Genomic DNA, 7,060 nt, shown 5'->3' with positions numbered 1-7,060 from the left:
TGAATGAAAACTTACTTAAGTAAGTTTAAATTAAGCTCACATAGCAACAGTATTCAAACAAGCAAAGATATTTTCAGATACTATTTTCATTGACTAGTGATAGAATTAATCTTCCTCCACTTAATTGAGTCTAATTTATAGTCCAATTATTTAGCGACTGCAGCAAAAAAAAAAAAATTGTTTAACCTAGAACTCTATCCACTAAGAGGTACTAAAGACATTGCTGGCTTAAGAAATGGTCAGATTTAGCTATGCCTAGAGTCGCATTTTCTCAAATTAAAATAATTAAAAATTTTTATTTAAGGGGATGGGTAAGCAGAAAAATTTCTAACCAAAGAAGTAAAAAGTAAAGTAAAGTAATCGCCTACTTTTTCAGGCAGGGGTCAACGTCCAGTTTAGGTGTCGTGGACTGGGGCTGAAGCTCATACTTTAATGTAAGCAATTTTTTTCTAACAAATAAAAAAAGTAGTCATACGCAGGATTCGAACTGGGGTTCGAACAATTTGAGGTTCTACTTGCATTGTTTTTAAATTCCGTTGATTAATAAAGTACAAAAAATGAGATGGTGTGGCTGGTGGCTTAGCTGAAGATGAGAAAAAAATATGGCCTTTTTTTTCATTCGAAAAAATATTTCCAAAAGTTTTATTAACTTTATTATTATAAGTTTATGAATGGTATATGCTCAAATCTGATTGCAACTAATATTTGCTCAATTTAATTTACTTAGCCTTTTTCAGTGTAAAGCTCCTTTTGGGCAGTGTTCTCTCGTGACAGATTGATTACACCGTCCATCCCCAGTCAGAGAAGTACAAGAAACCCCAAGGAAGAGAAAATATAAGAGCACATAGCTCTAACTAACCATTGAGCCTTCTTGCGCCATTATTCTTATTAAATATCTAATTATAATCATTCTTTTTCACAAGAACGCCTGCCCGTAATTGGTTTTTGTACTATGAGTTAATGAAACCGAAGAGTTTCTAATATGACACTTCTAGAAGGAATTGATACAGTTATCTAAATTCAATTCTAAATAGATTTTACTGAAACAGTTTGCCAAAAAGTCTAGATTACTTTTCTCATAAATGTTCTAAATTTGAAAAACATTTAAAAAAAAATTGTAGCCTTCTCTTAGAGAAAAGCGTAGAAAATATCTATCTATTCGAACGCTCCCTTTCTTTTTACAAAAATAAAAGAAAAAATCTATGAGTTGATTTCAATAATCAGAAGTTTTATAAATAGATAGTCGTGCAAATAATCTTTCAAAATCATTATCAGATAATAGTTATGATCACTGTCATGTAAGATTTGCTGTACTGTAGGAAGAAGAAGGTACGTGATGTTATTCACTATGAAGAATATAGGTTAGTATGCTGGATTGTTGTGGAGGACAACTGTGTTCAGGTTTCGGTTATTAAAGACTATAGCCGTACAGATGTGTTTCAATTGTATGTCACAGAGACAGAAGTATACCACTAGGTATAACAGTGATTAATACATTTAGGCCTCTTAAAGCGAATTACCTATTTGAAGAACTGAAACATAATTGTAACATCAGTAGTGATGAATGCTTTATATTGTAATTTAAATCGTATTAAAACTAGCAAATAATGCCCACAAACATTATTTACAATCTATGTCACAATGTTATACTTTTCTGTCCAGGCATTAATAATCAAAACTTTCCAGTGAATGTATGCATAAAACCAAAAAAGTTGACCACAAACTTATTACACATTGAGGTTTTTCTACTCTATTGATTTACTTGGTGAAATGTACTTCTTTTCAAAATAAAAGAATGAATAAAGCAAAAAAGTTGTGATACATACTACAAGAAAAATATCTCTTTTTAATTTATAACTGGGCTTTTTCTTTAGCAATAATTATTTCACAATATTCACATCAAACTCCATTAAAGTGCTACAAAACAATTTAGAAGGGATTACTTTATATGTATGGTAATGATTATGTGCAGCATTGCGATTCCTTTTGTTTTTCTCTTCATAACAGTCTGCACAGTTCACTGACCGATGATGGACAAAGTTGTCTCTAACAAGATGAAGAATGGTAGATCATGAAGCTTTCCTTCATGTTATGTTGATGGCACTATGTGCGTGAACACTCATACAACTTTCTTTCTCTTACTGATCTTAAGGTTTTAACTTGCACATTTTATATCACTTTCGAATTTTTGCTAAATATTAATGGGATGTAAAAACGTAAGCGTTTTTTAAAGTAAGTACTTTGGTCCCCGTTTCGAGATGAATCTTGCTAGGTGAGAAATCACAACTGAACTCAATTCTGCAACCATTCTTGTCAAAAAATATCCCTAAAAGTCAAATGTAAAGTTCTTCTGCATCATGATATTACAAGACCCTACACTTGGCAGCAGACTGCCTCAAAAATTATTGCAGAAGTTTGGCATTCATCTCCACTCTTCGTCAAGCCTAGTCCGCGCTTCATCGGAGTATCATTTGAAAGAGCCTAACCCTCAGCCATACAAGCTCTTCTGCGACTGATACACTGATTACGTATAGTGCTTTTTCTTCTTCAAATATTAACATTAAGATGATTGAACAAGCGATGCAAGTGTTTACTTGGTCTGCTGTAGTTAGTCAAGAGGTCCACGTTCGTGTGGCCTCTGGTCTTCATGGAGTGATAAGGTAATATGCTAGTGCATGCTAATAATAGAACTTTCTCGCCTGTTTGCCGGCTCATTAAGTTTTGTCCTGAAAGCTGGGATACCCAGATATATATAAATGTCATCGGCAGTATGCCAGTGTACTGATTGACAGAAGAGAACTGGATATCTTAGAATGGTAATGATTACGCTCTTCCTAGGATCTCAGTAAAAATATGTGAAACTCACTAGATAAACTTTGTCAAGACTGTAAAACTTCCAGTTAAGATACTGAGATACTTACAATTAATAATCAGATAAAATAAGGATATGAAAATGCTAAAATTAAATGTAATATTTCCTTACTATTTTGCACTGTTAAAATCATATTTAAATTCATTTATCTAAGATATGACGATTTGTCTCATTCTTTCAAATACTCGTAATATGTATGTAGGTAAAATAAGAATCCTAAAACTTTTTACCATCAGTGCACTTCATGTTTTTGCCGAAAGTATCATGCTTTACATTATTTGACAGAAATACTCAACGAAAGTTATGTAAGTCAAACAAAGAAAAATTTTTATTCTTGTTAAGCGATAATAAAATAAAATAATATTTAGTAAACTGTTAAGTGAGTAAAATCAATAGAACATATTGGTTCAACTGTTTCATTTCTAGTTGATGACAGGAATCCATCCTACTTCGGACTTATTAAGCAGGAGAGGTATTAAAAGAAACGTACTATGCGATTCTTAGTTTAGTTCCACTAAATGCGCAAAATTATTGATAAAAATAATATGGAGAAATAAAAGTTCCACTTTTGTCTTATACTAGAGATCAGTCAGTAGTCCCAGAAATCTACAGTAAGTAATTCAAAAGTAATTCATTAAAGTATCAAATTGATTATAAGTGACCAATAAGAACAGAAACTACTGTGGTTATCCTTTAAGGTATTTTAATTTACTTGACACAATCTTCTTCAACTATAATCAATCTAAAGTGAAAGAAGTACGCATGCTGTACCATGTCAAGGCCAAAATATATTTACGTAAGAACATAAATATATGTATCTGTACACACATGTACTTTACATATGTAAATCTAATCTCTCTCTTTCTCCAACGTGAACACAAAGAGGAACTAACTAGCACTTTTGTTTAAATGCAAATTATTACAATAAAAAAAATATTTTTATTAAGCAATTTATTATTTCTTAAATAAATTCACATTTTTTAAATAATTTGTATTTAGGTTAGTTACCTAAGTGAAGGTTGTTAAAGGAAGTTAATAAAATATTAATAATAATAATTGAAAAACCTTACTCTGCCGACATTCATGTAACATTCTTTCGTTCGACTCTAGGTAGAGAGCTTTGATCTTTGATTTGATCCCAGGACACCGGCTTACGAGTTCAGCAATTACAAAGTTTTTTTTTTATTTAGAACAACTAAATACAATAATTTATTTCAACAATTACAGAAAAAAAATTAACGGCAAATTTAAAGCTAGAATGTTAATTTACAAAGATTTATAAATGAATTGATTATAGTTTTATGATGAAACAAAACCTTGAAATGTTAAGTGAAGATGATACTTCAACACCTGTGATATATGTGTTCCATCAGAGGCAATCCTTTCACTTTTCTCATGTAGATAGTTTACAAGAATGTCCTTTAGAGAGTAGAAGGTGATTAATATTTTGTTAACGGATCTTCTATCAGATATTTATGTCTGCATAATATACGCATGAATTATATATAACTTCCAAACCTTATTATTGACAAACAATAAAAGTATGCGTTTCATTGTTTAATATTCAATTTATTTTATCTTTGCGACTTGTTTATGGAGCTTTGAACTCTTCGTTTAAAAAACAATTTATTGAAATATAACTTTAATTTTGATAAATGTTAACCAAGTTTGATAGAAAATCGTTCGGCGACGTTGAAAACTGGACTGATTTTTCGTTCTCAACTTAGCTTTGTAAGATTTGGTAGCCAGTAGAGCCGCCTGAGGTCAAAAAAATTGCGAATTTCATATTATTTATTCTTCTCTTTGAATCTTACCAGCCCACATTTATTACAATAAACTTCAGTACTGAAACCTATTTGGAATCGGTATGTGGGGAACAGCCAAGCATTCCAATATCTACTGTTTCCAATTATTTAAATCCAAAATTCTTTGCCGAATAATGACACATTTTACGTCTCCAACAACTTTAATGACCTTAAATATCTTTCATCGAGACCTTCATATCGTCTCGCTATAAAAAATTAAATTCTCACTTATCTAGTCATCCTAATCTATTAATTCATCATCTTTGACTCTTCCTGACACTCTCACTCAACATCTGAAACCCGACCATGAGATTTCCTGGGCAATAGTAGTCAGTAAGTAGTTATTATTTTTGGAAGTAACCACTCCTCTGTTGCCTTTATAGGCAACTTATTTACTGGATGCAGGCCTTTATTGCTCTGCTGCACATAATTCCAAATAAATTTTAAAGTTTAGGACTAAGAATTTTGAAAGAATTGTAAACATTTATTTAGGGTTTATTTCTTACTGTATTGAGCTATTTTAGCGTAAACCTAAGTGATGATTACTTCTCAGTTAGCTATTAATCAATGTAATCTTTTCTTCTCATCATATTTGTCTTTTATTTCTGTATTCTTCTTTGTTTCGATATTTATTTTCTTGATTTTCATTTACTTACTTAACACGCAAGAGTCTCAATTTCTTTAATTCACTATTTTCTTACAAAATTATTCTTAGAAGTTTAATTTGTGTAAATACTGTACGCACAATGTTCGTAAAAATGGTTGTATTAAGTTAACTCCTTGCTAAGAGAGATTGTCTCTTTATAGCAATAAAATAAATAAATAAATAAATTAAAAGTTTTTAATTGTAATTTGTAAACTTAAATTGTTGCTTTTGTTTACACTCTTTTACTCAAAACTAAGAAAAAAAAAAACTCAGGTTCGGCCAGTTTATTCCACTAAGTCAAAAAACTAAGGTTACAATGGCCAAGAAGTCAAGAACTGTAGTCTCCCACAGCCCACAGCTGAGCTTGTAGCTATATCAAGTTAACATCCAGGGTATGAAGTTCGAAGTTCTAAACTTTGGTAATTGTTGGTTACAAATCTTCTTCAACAGATTTCTATGACAGTTTATTCATTTTTTTTACGGACTAACAATTAAGATTCCACGTTACCATTTATTTTCAGAAGATACACATGCCCTAAAAAGTTATATATTAAATCCATCCTTTGGTCTAATTTAATAAGAGAAAACGGGAGTATTTTTCAAATTCCTAATTGCATCTCATCCTCCATCCCAGCTACAACTCTCTCTTTTCTCAATCCTGCAATCTTGTAAAGATACTATTTTAATTCCAAAACTGGCAATGAGGTGGAATACAACTATACAGAGTTTGTAATAAGCCAATGGCTATCAAACCATCCATTCAGACCTCAGTGCTATTCTGACGTTGCAATTTCAGAAGGGCATATTTATATTCAATTCTTTAAAAACGATTAGTAATCAAAGCATGAAGTCTATTCAATTTTTAATTTAACTGGTTTCTACAAAAGCATTACCGCGATTATCATTTTTTGAAAATATTATTTACGCATTCCAATAGCTAAAAACATTTGTTTTGTTTTTATAATTAAAGAGTAATACCTCAAAACTTTTACTCCTCATATAAGCTCCAGGAATCTTTCGAAAGTGTAACCGTGATTGGAATACTTCCTTCAAAAAACATGTTCACAATATTTATGTCTTTTCTAAAAACTATTTAATTTGAACTCATTTTTTTTTATTAACCCTTCATTATTGACTTTTAAATCAATTACGCAACTGCTTGGCAAGCACAACTATCTTCTGTCTTGTGTACAATACATGTGAGCTGACATACCACGGTATTAATATGCTCACCACGTGATTTTATGCTTTATTTACAAGGTAATCCAGTCATATCGCTTTAAAGAAACGTGCTTTAATTAGGGTGACTAATAAGGCATTTACACAGTGTTTCTGAACCAAAATTTTAATTACCTAACGCGGTCAAAATTTAAGTATTAAAGAGCAATATTGTTGGCAGTATCTTGTGCTACTGACAAAATTAACTGAAACAACATTCGCTTCTTATAATTAAAGTTTATCAAAATATGTTCAACTTTCTTTCAGAAAGTACTTCAAGATGCTAGATGGTTCCATTATTTAATATGGTAGAGAGGTAAGAAAATTATGATTTTTTGAACTTAATTAGTAAAAAAATTTTTTTAAATAAAAAAAGCTTTGCAAAGCTTTGGACTTTGGGACCACCTTCAGGGTTGTGAAACGTCGTCAGAAATTAATTATAATTGAGTTTAACATAATTTAAAAGGACTTGTCTGTTTAGTTACCAAATGATGATTGATTCAAATTGCATCTTGGTTT

General features: G+C 31.0%; 1 protein-coding gene across 1 annotated transcript in view; it reads right to left on the bottom strand.

Moving 5' to 3' along the window:
- LOC141449235 (uncharacterized) overlaps positions 1 to 7,060 on the bottom strand; it is a 94,485-nt gene that overhangs the window by 21,457 nt on the left and 65,968 nt on the right. The gene's annotated exons all lie outside the window — the stretch shown is intronic.

This window comes from Rhodnius prolixus, unplaced genomic scaffold, assembly GCF_049639745.1.
Source record: "Rhodnius prolixus isolate KJV_2025 unplaced genomic scaffold, Rpr scaffold_2, whole genome shotgun sequence".
NCBI lineage: Eukaryota > Metazoa > Arthropoda > Insecta > Hemiptera > Reduviidae > Rhodnius > Rhodnius prolixus.
Note: the sequence above shows the minus strand (reverse complement) of the source record. Positions and strands in the feature narration are given on the sequence as shown.